The 16,211-nt window shown below is 33.6% G+C and overlaps 1 pseudogene; it reads left to right on the plus strand.

The window, feature by feature from the left end:
• The first annotated feature begins 10,064 nt into the window (after window positions 1–10,064).
• LOC113704678 (disease resistance protein Roq1-like) lies at window positions 10,065–15,942 on the plus strand (annotated as a pseudogene).
• Window positions 15,943–16,211: the final 269 nt, after the last annotated feature.

The following is a 16,211-nucleotide window of genomic DNA, read 5'->3' on the forward strand; positions in this document are numbered from 1 at the left end:
TGTAGGTAACTTAAGTTAGTTTGAACAGATACAGAACAATTTAAAGTTCATCTCTTGATCGAACCAATGCATGTATCATACATAAAAATTTATGCAACCCATATACAAATTCCTAATGCCATGAATCAGGAATACTATACATACCAACCTACATTACGGGTATTGCCGCGAAAATCATCATTGTCAAACGGTTTGAGGGATTGAATAGTTTGGAATGGTACCAACATAGTCTACTCGCAACACCAATGCGAAAAAATAAAAATCAGTTAACCTTAATACAAACATATAATAGGTATAAAATCTCCAGAATGAACAGAAAAACCAGTTTCTATGCGAATCGAAACAGAACAAAAGCAACAGAATTAAAAGAAAAAAGGGCTGAAATTCTCCAAGTGAGCAAACCTATGCAAAATAGAGAAATTCGTGTTAATTTTGCACTTCCTCAGAGCCTTTCATCACCCTTGCTCTAAAATTGGCAACGATGATTGTCGGAAACCATGTTGGAGGAGATTTAATTTGACCCGATCTCTCTCATAACCCAGCTAGGATCCACAATTGGTCCAGCCCTTTGATATTTTTACCCAAATAAAGTCTGCTGTGTTGACCCTGTTTTCAGTGATTTCTTCCATTTCCTCATATTTTCGCAAGGAAATGTGTTGTAATTGAGCCAAGATGAACCGCAATTTCCTCGCTATTTTCCCGAAATTGTATTCCTTTGTAGTTCCTTTTATATAACCAAACAGGGCCTAAGTAAAGCAAGAATTCTGAAGTAGAAATGAGAAGCAAATTTCTCGGATTGTCAGCCAAAAATAGGAAAGACTTCTCTGCCTCTTTTCATTTCTTTTGTTTTCTTCGTATGGGAGAGGGAAGAGAAAAGCTAACCAGGTGCACAAAAATGTCTCTTTTTTTTTGGATCGAAACGATAGCTTCATTTATATAGCTGTAAACTATACAGTATTTAAACAAAGGTTCAATCAAAAAGGACAACTGTCCTACAAGTTATTTTGGTGCACTAGCACCGAAGATTGGGATTCATTCATTCCTCGTCCAACCAAAGATCTAGCTCAATGTAGTAATACTATTAGTCTTCCTTATGTCAGCAAAAGAGAAAGAGCACCTAGAAAACAACCAAGGGACTGTATATTACCTATTAGAGTCAAAACTTGACTACTCCCGTGGCTTGATTTCTGGAAGTAGTCTAACAGTTTTTTGTTGTCCACAACAATCTGGACGTGTCTCCATCCTTGGTTAACTGCCTTTATCATGGCCAACTTCACTGCTTCGGCCTGATCTTGACGTGAATCTCCTGATATCCTTTCCCTGCACATCCAAGCTACTTGAAGATGTCCTGACTCCTGAGCTGTCAGTTGCCGTGATTTCTATCCCAGCACTTAGTTGATTTTTGTTTTGCTAGGTGTGGAGTTTGAGCTGCATTATCCTTTGTGCTTCATGATGACTTTGATTAGTCCTGAGCTGTGCTGATGTTTCCTGAGTGTTCTTCCTTATTCTTGTCTTCATGTTAGCTTCATTATATTCCACCCATTCTGGTTGTGCTTTCTCAAAAGTTCTGTGAGGTTCTTTTTCCTTTTTATTGAATTCCCTGTCATTCTGGCCTTCCAAAATTGCCAGAGAATGTTGATGGTCAGGGAGACATGATCCTCAGTTGCTCTGATTTCTTGAGATTCAATAACTGTTGTCCACCATTTTACAAAACAATCTGTTAATTGCTCGATTCCATCCTAGTGAATTGGTGCCATCCATGGTTCAAAGTCGCGGTCACGGTCGCGGTCGCGGCCCTGAACGTTCCACATCGGTCTCGATATATCGGTCACGGTCTCGGTGAGACGCAAATTTTAAAGCATTTAATATTCTAAAAATTGTTAATAATATAAAAAAAGTATGCTAAACAAAAATAATAAAAAAAAGGAAAAGAAAATTTGTAAAATGTACTATTTTTATACATATTAAACACGATAAGAACTTTTAATTATTTAAAACAATGGCATCACAAATAAAATCAAAATAACATAGACCACAATTTTAAAACTAATAATTGCAAAAGTAATATCAACCATTAACAATACAAACTAAAGATTTATTTATAGCATAAAGTTGGAATATTTTGATCAATCTCCTGCCAAAAATAAAAAGAAATCATATTAGATAAAAGGTAAATATGTAAAAAGATATACTAATACTTTATATTTTCGTACCTGCTAATACCAAGTAGAATGACGATGCGGTTCAAAATCATCCTCATTTGTCGATGAATGATAAAACAGATGTGGAAGTGACATAGGACCTTGAGTAGGTAGTGTACACGAGCTATCTGGTGTATTTACTGGATGTGAGGATTGACTAGATGTTCCATAATCATTGGACGGAAGAACTTTTGGATTGGAGATGATTTGCTGATGGTAGTATCCAAACCCTCGATATAGTTAACACTATCGCTGGTACCATATGATGCAATAGAATCATGACTATAAAATCCAATGTTATTGGAATCAAAAGAAGAACCATCATGAGACTTATCTATTTCTTTTTCATAGTATCCACTACCATGAATGTTAGTAGACCTTTCGACCTGTCCAGATCTGTCAAATGGCCGATATCCACTGTAATAGTCAGGACCTCGCGCCCCATTTTTTGAAAAATGAAAAATAAGTATTTGCAAAAGATGTGATTTTATAAAAATAATAAGTTAAAAGGACCTAGAATGAGACTTTAAAAAATGCGACAATTTGAGTCCAAAATTTAGTCTAAAAAGGGTTTTTAAGAAAAATTAGGAGTCGCCATTTGGTGTTGAGTTTTGGTATACCAAGTCACCCAAAAATATTTTTAACAAAAATAAAATAAAATAAAACCAGACCCATTTGAAAGAATTAAAGAAGTTTGAGAGATCAATTTATTATTATTACAAATATTAAGGGTCTAGAAGGAAATAAATTAAAATCAAGGGCTTAAGGTAAAACCTACCAATCAAATGATACAATTCACACAAATAAATGAAAAACCAATTTGTGCAGATTAAACAAATAAATTACCCAAAATTTCTAATTATTTTTACCAAAATCCCAATCAAAACTAAATCTATAAAAAAAAAAAACTTATTAAATCTTCAAATTTCATCCCAAAATTCATACATATTCTGTCCAATAAACACATTAAAACATACCAAAGGAAATTGACATTTAAAAGGGCCCAAATGGATTGATTTTCCAAAGTTTCTGGGCCATAACGGAATTACTAGTAACTTGAGGGGTTAAAATTCAACCTGCAAGGTACGAAGCTTTCTTCTTCTTCGTCGCTGGTTTCTTCTTATTTATTGCTGGGTTTCATCATCAAGCTATTAAATCATACCAATCAAACCCCAAGCTAGCAGAATGTGGAACTTACACCTCTTATCGCTAAAACCCAACATCAAGATTGCACAAATACAAAAAACAGCAACCAAGGAAACATCAGGAAGCAAAACATAATAAAATCCTGAAGCCAAACCAGCAGCAAAAATATCTCAAGATTCATGTCCCACAGATTTGGATTCTCATGAAAAGAAACGGTATTAAAACACCCAAGGGAGAAACTGAGGTTGCCTTGAACCCTTTTAAAGTAGAGTGAACGTCGAAACCCTCCAAGAAATCAAGCAAATCTGGAAATGCAGCTCAAGAGAAGTCGTTGCAGAAAATTTCCAGCGATGACGATCTTGCAAATTCGAGCTCCAATTTAAGAGGGTTAAAGACGTTTTCTTTGGATGATTCTTTGACAATAATCGCTCATGGATATACAGATATGATGCAGAAAATAAAAAGTCGCTCCAAAAACCAGAAATCAAGCCGGAAATTGCTCTGCAGGAACGCTGATGGATCAGCCTGGTGCTCGGGATGACTCGGTGTGACTCGACCGTGATAACCCGTCGCGGTGACGTCTCGGCCGATTTTTCGGCGAGACGAGTATCTCGGTATCGATTCGTCTCGATCTCGTCTCGGCCTAGGCCGAGACGGTTACGACTCGGCCGAGACGTCTCGGTCTCGGCCGAGTCTTCGAACCATGGTGCCATCTTCCAAATGTCCTTAGCGTTTTTACACTGGAGAAGCACATGTTCAATTGTTTCTTTAGTCTCTCCACATCCTAAGCAAATAGGATTCCCTTCTTTAGTTCTCCTGTAGATGAGTTCCCTTGCTGGTAAAACATTGTGCAGGCATTTCCAAATGAATGTCTCTCCACAAAAAGTCTATTTAGAGTTTTGTGCAATTTAGAAACACATATAGTTATAATATAAAGAGATCCTTCTGTCTTGAGTAATTGGTCCTAAATTAACCAAAGATCCAAGCATTTAGTTATAGTTATAATCTAAAAAGATCCATCTGTCTATAATTGGTCCTAAGTTAACCGAAGATCCAAGGACGAAAAATGTGACACACAAACTCCATCCACACTAAAACAATTTAACCGTCAAAACAAAATATCCCTCATGAGTAAGGAACTATTTAACCACTAAGTTTTAGTTGTAGATCGTAGGTTCAAACCATGGTTGCAGTGAATAAAATTCAAATGAGGTGTCAGAACACCCTTTTAGTTTACTTGTTAGTTCCTTATACTGTATATTTAGACTCCCTTCCTTGTAATAAGATAAATTAGGTTACATGAATGTTATTGTTGTGACAAAAAAAAAGCAAGGAAGTATTTGGACCTTTTGTTAACGCTCAAGGGTTGAAAATGAGCTTAGCAGTTCTAAAGACAAAAATACCCCTCAACAATTACTTATTTGGAGCAAGAGTGCAAACCTAAAGGACCTAATTGGCAATCAATACATTTTTAGCACAGCTTCTCCCTTTTCCTTTTGAAATAGGGATAATTGCAGAAACCTCCCCTGAGGTTTCTGACATTTGCACTGACCTCCCTTGTGGTTTGAAAAATTACACTGACCTCCCCTGAGGTTACTAATCCTTTACAAATTCAGTCCAAACTATTAAAATATTATTTTAGAGAGTGAAATTAGAATTTTTTACCAAATTTGTCCTTTGTACTACATGTTCAATGAATGACAAAGTACTACAAATCAATTAACAATTAATAAACTTTAAGGAGTATAGTTTATAGGCAAATACACATTACCTATTTAAAGTACCGGCTCTTTATGGGTATTTTACTTTCAAACATTTAATTTAATACAAATATTTACGCTCAAATACAGATTTGTATTTACTTTCAAATATTTAATTTTTGTTAAATACAAAAACTACCAATCTCTCTTCCGTAAAAATATTAATATAACACTTTTTTAATTTTAGTTACAAACATTTATGTATTTAACATATATTAAATGATTCAAAATAAAATATCCATAAAGAGCCAATATTTTACTCATGTAATAGATGAAAGTCATAAAGAATTAATACTTTATGGGCCATTTCTTTTTTTTAAATATTTAATTTATATTAAATAAATAACCTACCGATTTCCTTTTTGCAAGAATATTACTGTAACACTTTTTAAATTTTACTTACAAACATTGATATATTTATCATAAATTAAATGTTTGAAAGTAAAATATCCGTAAAAAGCCGGTACTTTAAATGAATAATGCGTGTTTGCCCATAAAGAGCCGGTAACTATTTAAAGTACCGGTTCTTTACGGGTATTTCACTTTCAAATATTTAATTTAATACAAATATTTACGCTCAAATACAGATTTGTATTTACTTTCAAATATTTAATTTTTGTTAAATACAAAACCTACCAACCTCACTTCCGTAAAAATATTAATATAATATTTTTCCAATTTTAGTTACAAACATTTATATATTTAACATAAATTAAATGAATAAAATGCACATAAAGAACGAATACTTTACTCATGTAATGGATGAAAGTCATAAAAAATTAATACTTTATGGGTCATTTCTTTGTTTAAAAAATATTTAATTTATATTAAATAAATAACCTACCGATTTCCTTTTTGCAAGAATATTACGGTAACACTTTTTTAATTTTACTTACAAATATTGATATATTTATCACAAATTAAATGTTTGAAAATAAAATACCCGTAAAGAGCCAGTATTTTAAATGAGTAATGCATGTTTGCCCATAAATTATACTCCTTAAAGTTTATTAATTTTTAATTGATTTATAGTACTTTATCATTCATTAGACATGTAGCACAAAGGGCAAATCTGGTACAAAATTCTAATTTCACTCCCTAAAATAATATTTTAATCGTTTGGACTAAATTTGCAAAGGATTAGTAACCTCAGGGGAGGTCAGTGTAATTTTTCAAACCACAGGGGAGGTCAGTGCAAATGTTAACAACCTCAGGGGAGGTTTCTGCAATTATCCCTTTGAAATATGGCGCGATGTTAGTTAAGAGGGTAGTATATTTATCTATTTGATAGATTTTGGGACACACTTTTAAGAAAAGTTTCTAATTGTCTCATGGAAAAATTGGTTATAAATTACAAACATTCAAGGAAAAAAAAGGGCAAGTAATATTAAATTTTGAATCAAGAACAGAGTTTGATGGTGGAATCAAGAACCATCATGAATAAGCAAGCAATATAAGATTTATTGCAAATTTCAAATTTCTCCAATAAAAAAAAGGAAAGTAAACAAAAAAGATTGGAAGGAATTAAAATTTAGGATGATTTGTACTTTTTTTTATATAATGATAATATTATTATAACTTATTTTATCCTTTTACATTGTATACTCTATAAGTGGAGGTATCGGTGTTGGCAAAAGTTGACGAGGCACTTTAGACTCTGTTTGGATTAGTTGTTTTTTGAGGTGTTTTTTAAAAACTTTATTGTAACTGTGTATATGAAAAACTTTTACTGTAGATGTTTTTTGGATTGTTTTTAGAGGTATTTTAAAAATATATTTATCAGTATTTTTATAATTTATAATTTTTTTGGGATTTTTTTAAATATATACTGGCTCTGTTTCTATATATTTATATTTATTTATTTATATATATAATATTTTTTTATTTCAATTTTGTTTTATAATATGTAAATTAATATATAGTTATATATATAATATAAATATAATTTGTAAATATAATATGTATATTAATATATATTTAATATACATATATAAATATATATTAATATACATATTATAAAACAAATTTGAAATATATATATTTATATATTTATATAAATATATGTAAATACACATAATATATAATATACATATATTTCAATTGATATAATATATATAATATACATATTAATATTAATATAATTTATATATATAATATAATACACATAATTGAAATATACATATTATAAAAAAATTGAAATAAATATATTTATAAATTTATATAAATATATATAAATAAATATATTTATAAATATATAAAAATATATTTTAAACAAAATATTTATATTTATATATAAATATATAATATTTATTTCAATTGATATAATATATATAATATACATATTAATATACATAATTGAAATATACATATTAATATTAATATAATATATATAATATAATATACATAATTGAAATATACAAATTGAAATATGTACATTAATATATATATTAATATACATATTATAAAACAAAATTGAAATAAAAAATATTATATATAAATAAATAAATATTAATATATATATTATAAAACGAAATTGAAATCGAAAAATCTGATTTCTATTTCCGATTTCAAAAAATCTATTACCGAATTCGAACCAAATTCTCATAATTCGAAATCAAAAATTCCGAATAAATATGTATATTTAGAGTTATTTTTGATATATTATTTGGATATAGTCACTCCCCTTACATCAAGAATGACTCTAGAAAATGCAGCAAAAACAAGAAAAGGTTAGGAGCAATTGCTTTTAGGTTTCTCATAACCAGGAAAAGCAAAATTGAAAACGGAAGCAGATTTATTGACTTTCTGGTTTTTTTTCCAGAAGTAGAAATAAACACGCACACACACAAATTAGATTAACAGACAGAAGTTACCGGCTAAATCGGCTCGAAAGCAATTTAAAGAGACTCATAAAGAATCAACGTTCAATCAATGGGTGACAGAACGAAGCCGCGTGAACCTTAAACTCATAGTGAAAATCCCACAATCTTCCGACGTGGGTATTGACTTTCTGGCTCATTTCATCGAACTTAGAGTTATTTGTTTTCCTATGGGTCATCGATCCTTTTCTTGGTGCTCTTTTTTTGTGGTTAACTACTCTATCAATTTGGCGGTTTTAGGTGGATTGTTAATGATCTTGGTTAAAAGAAATTAGATCTGTGGTTGACTTGACCAATCCCATGACACCAATCCTGATACTGAAGTACCAATCAAGCACCTCTGAGGTTATTTATAATTTATTTCTTGACTGTTTTCCTCTAGCACTCAGTTTTCTTGGTGGGGTTGGGGAACGGGAGAAAACAGGATTCTGAACCATTAACTGATATATAACTGCATCGATTTCTCTATCAAAGCAATGTGTTATTCAGAAAAGGACAAAATTATACAGAGAATTCAGTAATAAAGAATAGTGACGACCACACAAAAATGTTTAGTATCTTGTCTTTTCAATTGGCACTAGATCAATTTTGAGGGTTCAACTTGAAATTGATCACCTGTTTTCATGCAAACTACTGGTAATGGAGCTCAGAGGCGTGGATAATTGGTCCTAGTTTTCGTCAAAGTATAATCTATTATCATGAAGTGTCTAACGCCTGAATTAGCACTTATTCAGAGAACGTACCATATACTTGCTTGTCACACCCGAATTTCTGCAGCACGTCATTTTAAATTTTGTGGGATGTGTGTCAATAAAATTACCATCAGTTTTAACTTCTCAATGAACTGAGTAAATTATTGGTTTATCATCAGTTCTTTTTAAAACATTTTTCCTTTCACTTTCTTTAGAATCTAAATGTATCTCTTTTCTTGCTTGCATTTTAAGTTGGCATGTTGTTCCAAGCTTTAGCTCTGCATATAATCAAAATTAGTATCATGTGAATGTATTCATGGTTTCACTCTGGCTGAATTTGGCTGGTGCTCTTTTCAACTTTTCATTTTAGTTTTAGAAGGATCCTTGCCTTCATTCTTGAGCGGATCATTTCATGCTTTAAATCTAATTATTGACTTCATGTCATTTCTTTCTAATTAGATAAGTATAAGGTTATGAAACAGAACTGAAGAAATAACTAATTCTGACCTAAACATTTTCGGTACTTTCATTGATGTCTGCATTCCTATTAGGAGTTAATTGTACACAAAAGAAGATAAGTAGCAACCAGGTGACTCAAGTCCGATTGTCATATCATGTCAAAAAATCGAATCCCTCTCATTTTACTACATGAAATTGTTTTTAAGAACATAGCACGCGCGTAATGTGTAATAAGACGATATTTGAGTAAGTCAAAAACTTATACTTTAACAGGTCAAACGCTATCATCTGTCATCCTTGGTCTCTCTCAGTATACATATGTTGTCTTTGTCAACGTTTCTTTACCATGAGTTTTCACTTTCATTTCAATTTTGGAAAGGTTTCATCCATGCTATCTTCTCTTATGCATTTGACATGTTTCCGGCAATTTCTTTTTTGTTAGTCTTTCTTTCTAAATTTTCTTCTTGTCACCTCTTCTCATTTGGCAATGGTTTTTCCTCTGCCCCCCCACCACAAACAAAACACAAACTCTGTAATTCAGTTGTTACAGTTCTGTTACTTTATTTACCGCCCTTAGTAGTCTTTGTCTCGTTGATATCTGTTCATCTATTTATCAATTTTCCAAGGAACATATTTTTCTGCTTTCCCTGCACTGTTATTTTACTAGTAGCATCCTCAATACTTGTGATTCTGAGGCCAACATAAGTATTGTATCAAAAATAATATTGACAACGTATACATGATGACAAACAATGATGTTGCTTAGCACTGAAGCATACATTAGATTGAAGTATCTATCTATCTGCTCTGTAGGAGCATTTATTAGTGTTTTTTTCCAAATTAGCATTTGTTAGATCTATCTATTTTGAGAATATGGTTATGCATCTCTCGTGCATGATCTTTTCTTACCTTTTATTTTCTTTTTTCATGCGTAGGCATGAGTCTAAATGCATCCAAGAAATTGTTGGAGATGTTATAGCTAAATTGGGAAGAGTTATTGCAGTTGAAGAAAAAAACCAAGTTGGTATCCATTCTCGAGTTCATAAAGTAAATGCATTGCTGAATTTGGGGTCTGATGAGGTTCACTTTATAGGGATTTGGGGAATGAGTGGAATTGGTAAAACAACCTTAGCAAGGGCTGTTTTTGACCGAATATCGATTCATTTTGAAGGTGCCATCTTTCTCTATGAAGTTAGAGAACAATCAAAAAGTCTGGAAATTTTGCAAGGGAAGATTCTTTCAAAAATTCTTTGCTCAAAAGATTGGAGAATCAGCAGTGTTGTTGAATGGTCAAATATGATTCAGACAAGACTATGCTATAAAAAAGTCCTCATTGTTCTTGATGATGTTGACTGCCTAGATCAATTAGAAGCTTTAGCTGGAAAACATCATTGGTTCGGTGCTGGTAGTCGAATTATCATAACCACAAAAGATAAGCATTTGCTTGTTACACATGAAGTACATGGAATTTACGAGGCGGAGTTGTTGAATCAATCTGAAGCTATTCAGCTGTTTAGTCGGCATGCTTTTAAGAAGGACTATCCTGCAAAAGATTATGAGGAGCTTTCAAATGAAATAGTGCATTATGCTGGTTGGCTTCCCTTAGCTCTAAAAGTTTTAGGTAGCTTTCTGTATGGTAGAGACATGGTTGAATGGAGAAGTGAACTGGAGAGATTAAAAAGAATTCCAGAAGATGAAATTATGGAAAAGCTCAAAGTAAGTTTTAATGGACTCAGAGAAGTTGAAAAAGAAATTTTCTTGGACATTGCGTGTTTCTTTAAAGGGAAGAAGAAAGAATACATAAGAAGAGTACTTGATAGTTTCGATTTCTATCCTGATATAGGCATAAAGGTTCTCATCGAGAAATCTCTGGTAACCGTTTCTGGAGGAAGGATTCTGATGCATTGTTTACTATAAGAAATGGGTTGGAATATTGTTCGCGAAAAGGCTCCGGATGAGCCAGGAAAGCACAGCAGGCTCTGGGTAGCAGGGGAAATTTGTGACGTTTTGGCTAGAGACAAGGTTAGCAATCTTCTGCTTCTAAGTTAAATTTCAGTCCACCTAGAAGAATATTTCAATTATATTTTCTCGAATATGTGTTTATGCAATTTCTCCTTTTCTTCGCCTCCTTTTAACCTGTTTTTTGGCAGGCGACAGAAAATATTGTGGGCATGTGGCTGGACTTGTCTACCCCAAAAGATGTTGTAATTAAGAATGAAGCCTTTGAAAAGATGAAGAAACTAAGGCTACTCAAAATCAATAATGCTTGTGTTTCTTGTTGCCCAAATTGCATACCAAATGAGGTTCGGTGGCTTAACTGGCATGGATACCCTTCAAAATCCCTTCCAGAGAGTTTCCAAGCTGAAAAACTCGTAGGACTGAAGCTACAATATAGCCGCATCATACAACTGTGGAAAGGGATAAAGGTACCATCTTGAACTCCGATTTATTGTTGTTTCTTGTTGGTTTTTGGGGCATGAACTAAGAAACAACACCTTAGTGTTGCAAAAAGGCTTATAAGAGACTTGTGTTGAAGGTGGAAAATGAGATTCTTTTTTCTACATTCATCAACTCACTATTTATAGTGATTACATGAAACAAACTAGCAAAATATCCAACTAACAATTATCCTAGAAATCTCAACAAAATATAATCTCCTTCTACTAGCAAATCTTATCTAAAATATCTGTTAACAAACCAACATGATCTTTTGTTAACAAATATCCTTATTTTTCTTATAACTAATTTTTGATATCAAACTCAATTTGATAAAATCTGTAGGAAAAGCTGGCATATTTCAACACTCCTCCTTGCCACTTTTGCTGCAGATTTTTAATTTTCTTCTCAAATCTTTGAACCTTGTTTTGGACAAGGCTTTCATAAAAATGTCTGCAATCTGGTCTTCAGTCTTGCAATGTTTCTTGAAACAACCTTCAAAACCAATATCAAATTTTCTGATGTATTCAAATGATTTCTTTGCAACTTGAAAGTGAAACTCCCGTACGCAATAGATGAACCTGAAAAAGAAATTCGCAATACAAAAAAAGATTGCTATGAGAGCCATAAAACAATCATTCAAATTTTTGTATGGCCTTTCATCAGCTTTGTCACTACCATCATCCTTGGGTAACTTTTCATGAATTTTCACAATGTAGCCTCCTTCAATGATCTCCTCCTGAATTTTAGCATCATCTAAATTTTTTGGTTCATAATACTGCACCTTAGAATTGTCAATTTCTGACAAATTCAAAGCAAATTTTTGCCTCTCATTTTCACTGAGAAAAGTTCATTCCCAACTGGATCATGTATAACACAAGTCCTGTTTTTGAAGATGACAGAATAATTCTTCTCCAATAACTGTCCAACACTTAATAGATTTTGATTAATTTCAGGCACATACAAAACATCAGAAATAATTTTGGTACCTGAACCATAATCAATAGCAACACTACCTTTGCCTTTCACCTCAATATAATCTCCATTTCCAATTCTGACTTTGGAGATTTGCGATTTATCAAGTTTCCTAAATATAGATTCATCATAAGCCATGTGATGAGTGCATCCACTGTCTATTAGCCAAGTTTCAGTACTAAAATTATTGCTTGCAAAACAAGTGGCTACGAAAAGTTGCTCCTCATCTTGTTCATCAACCATCTGAGCATGATGTTCTCTTTTTCCTTTATTTTTGCAAACTCTCTCCATATGTCCCATTTGCTTACAAAACCTACATTGAACGTCAGGTCTAAACCAACAATATATTGAAAGATGTGAGGTTTTCTTACAGTGTGAACACGGAGGATTTCTGCCATTTTTCTTCTCATCTTTGCTAAATTTTTTTTGATCATTTCTCTCACCTTGTCGAATTTGATCCTCATTTGTTGCTTGAAAAGCACCTTCAATGACTTCTTCAGTTCTTATGGCTCGTCTTTGTTCTTGTGCCTCTAAAGCATTGATCAATTCTGGCAAGGTCATCTGAGATAGATCCCTTGAATCTTCAAGAGAGGAAATCTTGGCTTCAAACCTTTCTGGTAAACTCACCAAGACTTTCTCCACAACTCTGCTATCTGGAAGTTGTTCTCCAATCAATCTGATTTTGTTCACAACATTTAAGAGTCTGTCAGAGTACTCTTTAATGTTTTCTTTGTCTTTCATCCTAAGGAGTTCAAATTCTTTCCTAAGGTTCAAAACTTGCATCTGTCTTGTTCTGTCATTGCCTTGAAAAGCCACTTTGAGAGTATCCCAAGCTTCTTTTGCAGTTTCACAAGTCATAATTTTTGTGAATACTGCATCGGAAACTGCTGAATGAATGCAAGTCATGACTTTTGATCTCCTTTTGACTGCATCCCTATGGGCTCTCATCTCTGCAATAGTTGGATCTTCTGACAATTCAGGAACAGGATCTGTCTCTATTACATCCCAAAGATCATTAGCATCCAAATAGGACTTCATTTTGACAGCCCAGATTTGGTAGTTTTCACCAGTGAAATTTGGAGGATTGGACAAGAAGTTGTTTCCTGGCATTTTGATGTTGAAGGCTTAAGTGTATAATTTTATAGTGAAAAGGGTTTCTCACCAAGTTCACTCTCAAAAACAAAACTCAGGCCCTTAAGATATAGGCTCTTGATACCACTTTGTTGGTTTTTGGGGCATGAACTAAGAAACAACACCTTAGTGTTGCAAAAAGGCTTATAAGAGACTTGTGTTGAAGGTGGAAAATGAGCTTCTTTTTTCTACATTCATCAACTCACTATTTATAGTGATTACATGAAACAAACTAGCAAAATATCCAACTAATAATTATCCTAGAAATCTCAACAAAATATAATCTCCTTCTACTAGCAAATCTTATCTAAAATATCTGTTAACAAACCAACATGATCTTTTGTTAACAAATATCCTTATTTTTCTTATAACTAATTTTTGATATCAAACTCAATTTGATAAAATCTGTAGGAAAAGCTGGCATATCTCAACATTTCCTAATGTATCTTGCTTGAACCTATATGATGTCTTTTTCTTCCCCTTTTTTTCTGTCATTTTCTTCATTTTGCCAAAAAACTTTTGACAGTCGCTAGACAAATTGAAATACATGAACCTGAGCTATTCCCAGAAGCTAATAAGGACACCAGATTTCACAGGGATACCAAATCTCGAGAGATTGATCCTTGAAGGTTGTTCAAGTCTTGCTGAGATACACCCGTCAGCTGGGTTTCTGAAAAGGCTTCAAAAATTCAATCTGAGGAATTGCACAAATCTTAGGAGCCTTCCAAAAAAAATTGTCTTGGAAAGTCTCGAAGTAATGATTCTCTCAGGATGTTCAAAAGTTGGAGAATTTCCAGAAATCTTGGGTACTACGGAGCATTTAAAAGCGGTGTATTTGGACGCTACAGCCATAAAAGAACTACCACCATCAATTGAGCACCTTACAAGCCTTGGTTTGTTGAATCTAAGCTACTGTGAAAGTCTCGCAAGTCTGCCAAGTAGCCTTTGCAGATTGAAAAGTCTTAAAGCTCTTATTCTTTCTGGCTGCTCAAAACTTGACAAGTTACCAGAAGAGCTAGGGCATGTACTGAGCTTAGAAGAGCTTTATGCTGATGGAACTGCCATCTCCAATCCACCATCCACAATCGTACTTTTGAAAAACCTAAAAAAATTGTCTTTCGGAGGATGTAAAGCAGTGGCATCTCGTAAACGTAAAGCATCCTTCCCCTTTTGGTTGCTGGGTCAAAAAAATCAAGATTCAACTGGCTTGGTTTTTCCATCTGTTTCAGGATTAAATTCCCTAGCAAGACTAGATCTTAGTTACTGCAATCTGTCAGACGAAGGATTACCTTGCGATTTAGGGAGCTTATCCTCCCTATTAGAATTAAATCTTGGCAAGAACAACTTTACTAGTATCTCTGCTGCAGGTATCAAGAACCTCAGTCACCTTCGAATCCTTGAATTAGTTGGCTGCAAGAGACTTGAGAAACTTCCAGAGCTTCCACTTTGTATAGAAGAAGTGTATGCAGATGATTGTACATCATTGCAGAGTGCAACTGATCTGACAAACCATGGGAAGTTACGCACGGTTTCATTCAGTAATTGTTTCAAGCTGCTTCAGGATGAACAAACTTCCAGCATGATATATGCAACCTGGAATCAAATGCTGAAGGTATTTTCTTTTTTACAATATACATACCAACTCTCGGCGTCCACATAAAACTTTTTGAGACAGAGGGACTACTAGTTTAGATGTGCTCCACAAACCAAAACTTTTTGTTATGTTACTGAGAGAGAGGCCTAATTTCTTGCTGTGCAGGAATTTTCACTTGTAGATGGTGGTAACTTTAGCATCTGTCTTCCTGGAGGGAGCATTCCATCCTGGTTCACCTACCAGAATTCAGGGCCTTCAATAACAGTTAAACTTCCTCCAAATTGGTACAACGATGAGTTCATGGGATTCGTAGTTTGTGGTGTTTCTGATTTGATAACGACGAGAGCAGGTTTTGGTTTCAAGTTTACTCTCATAGAGCAGGAGATGAAGCGCTATAGCCAACAGGGAACTGAAAACAACATACTTGGCTATAGCCAAGGGGATTTATTCAACATAGGTTATGTGGGAACTGAAAACAACATTGATTCAGAACATACTTGGCTAAGATATCTTTCATTTGATACTATTTGGTCTATGAATGGACATCGGGTACGCAGCCCAAATGATTGGACTTCCATTGAAGTGTCTGCTTATGTTGATGTTTTCAAAGCATGGGGAATCAGTCTTGTATATACGAGAACGATGTTAGGCAGAATTCCGAACTTTTGATGATCCCCCAAAGCTCTGAGTTGGGAGAAACAAATCCAGCGGAAGGAGAAGACGAGATCTTGAAGATTTTCCATCAAAATTTTTATGGATCGAGAAACCCGCAGTTCGGACACACGTCTTCGCTCTCCGTGTATTTCCCACAGTAGTGTGTATTCTTGACAGAATACACGTCGTCGATGCTGATCTTTCTGTCGTCGCAGGTTCTTGGTCGGTCCCCTTTAAATTGCTTTACAGCCAATCTTAAATTAGGTGGGTGTGTGTGGGTCATT

Source organism: Coffea arabica, chromosome 8e, assembly GCF_036785885.1.
Source record: "Coffea arabica cultivar ET-39 chromosome 8e, Coffea Arabica ET-39 HiFi, whole genome shotgun sequence".
Taxonomy (NCBI): Eukaryota; Viridiplantae; Streptophyta; class Magnoliopsida; order Gentianales; family Rubiaceae; genus Coffea; species Coffea arabica.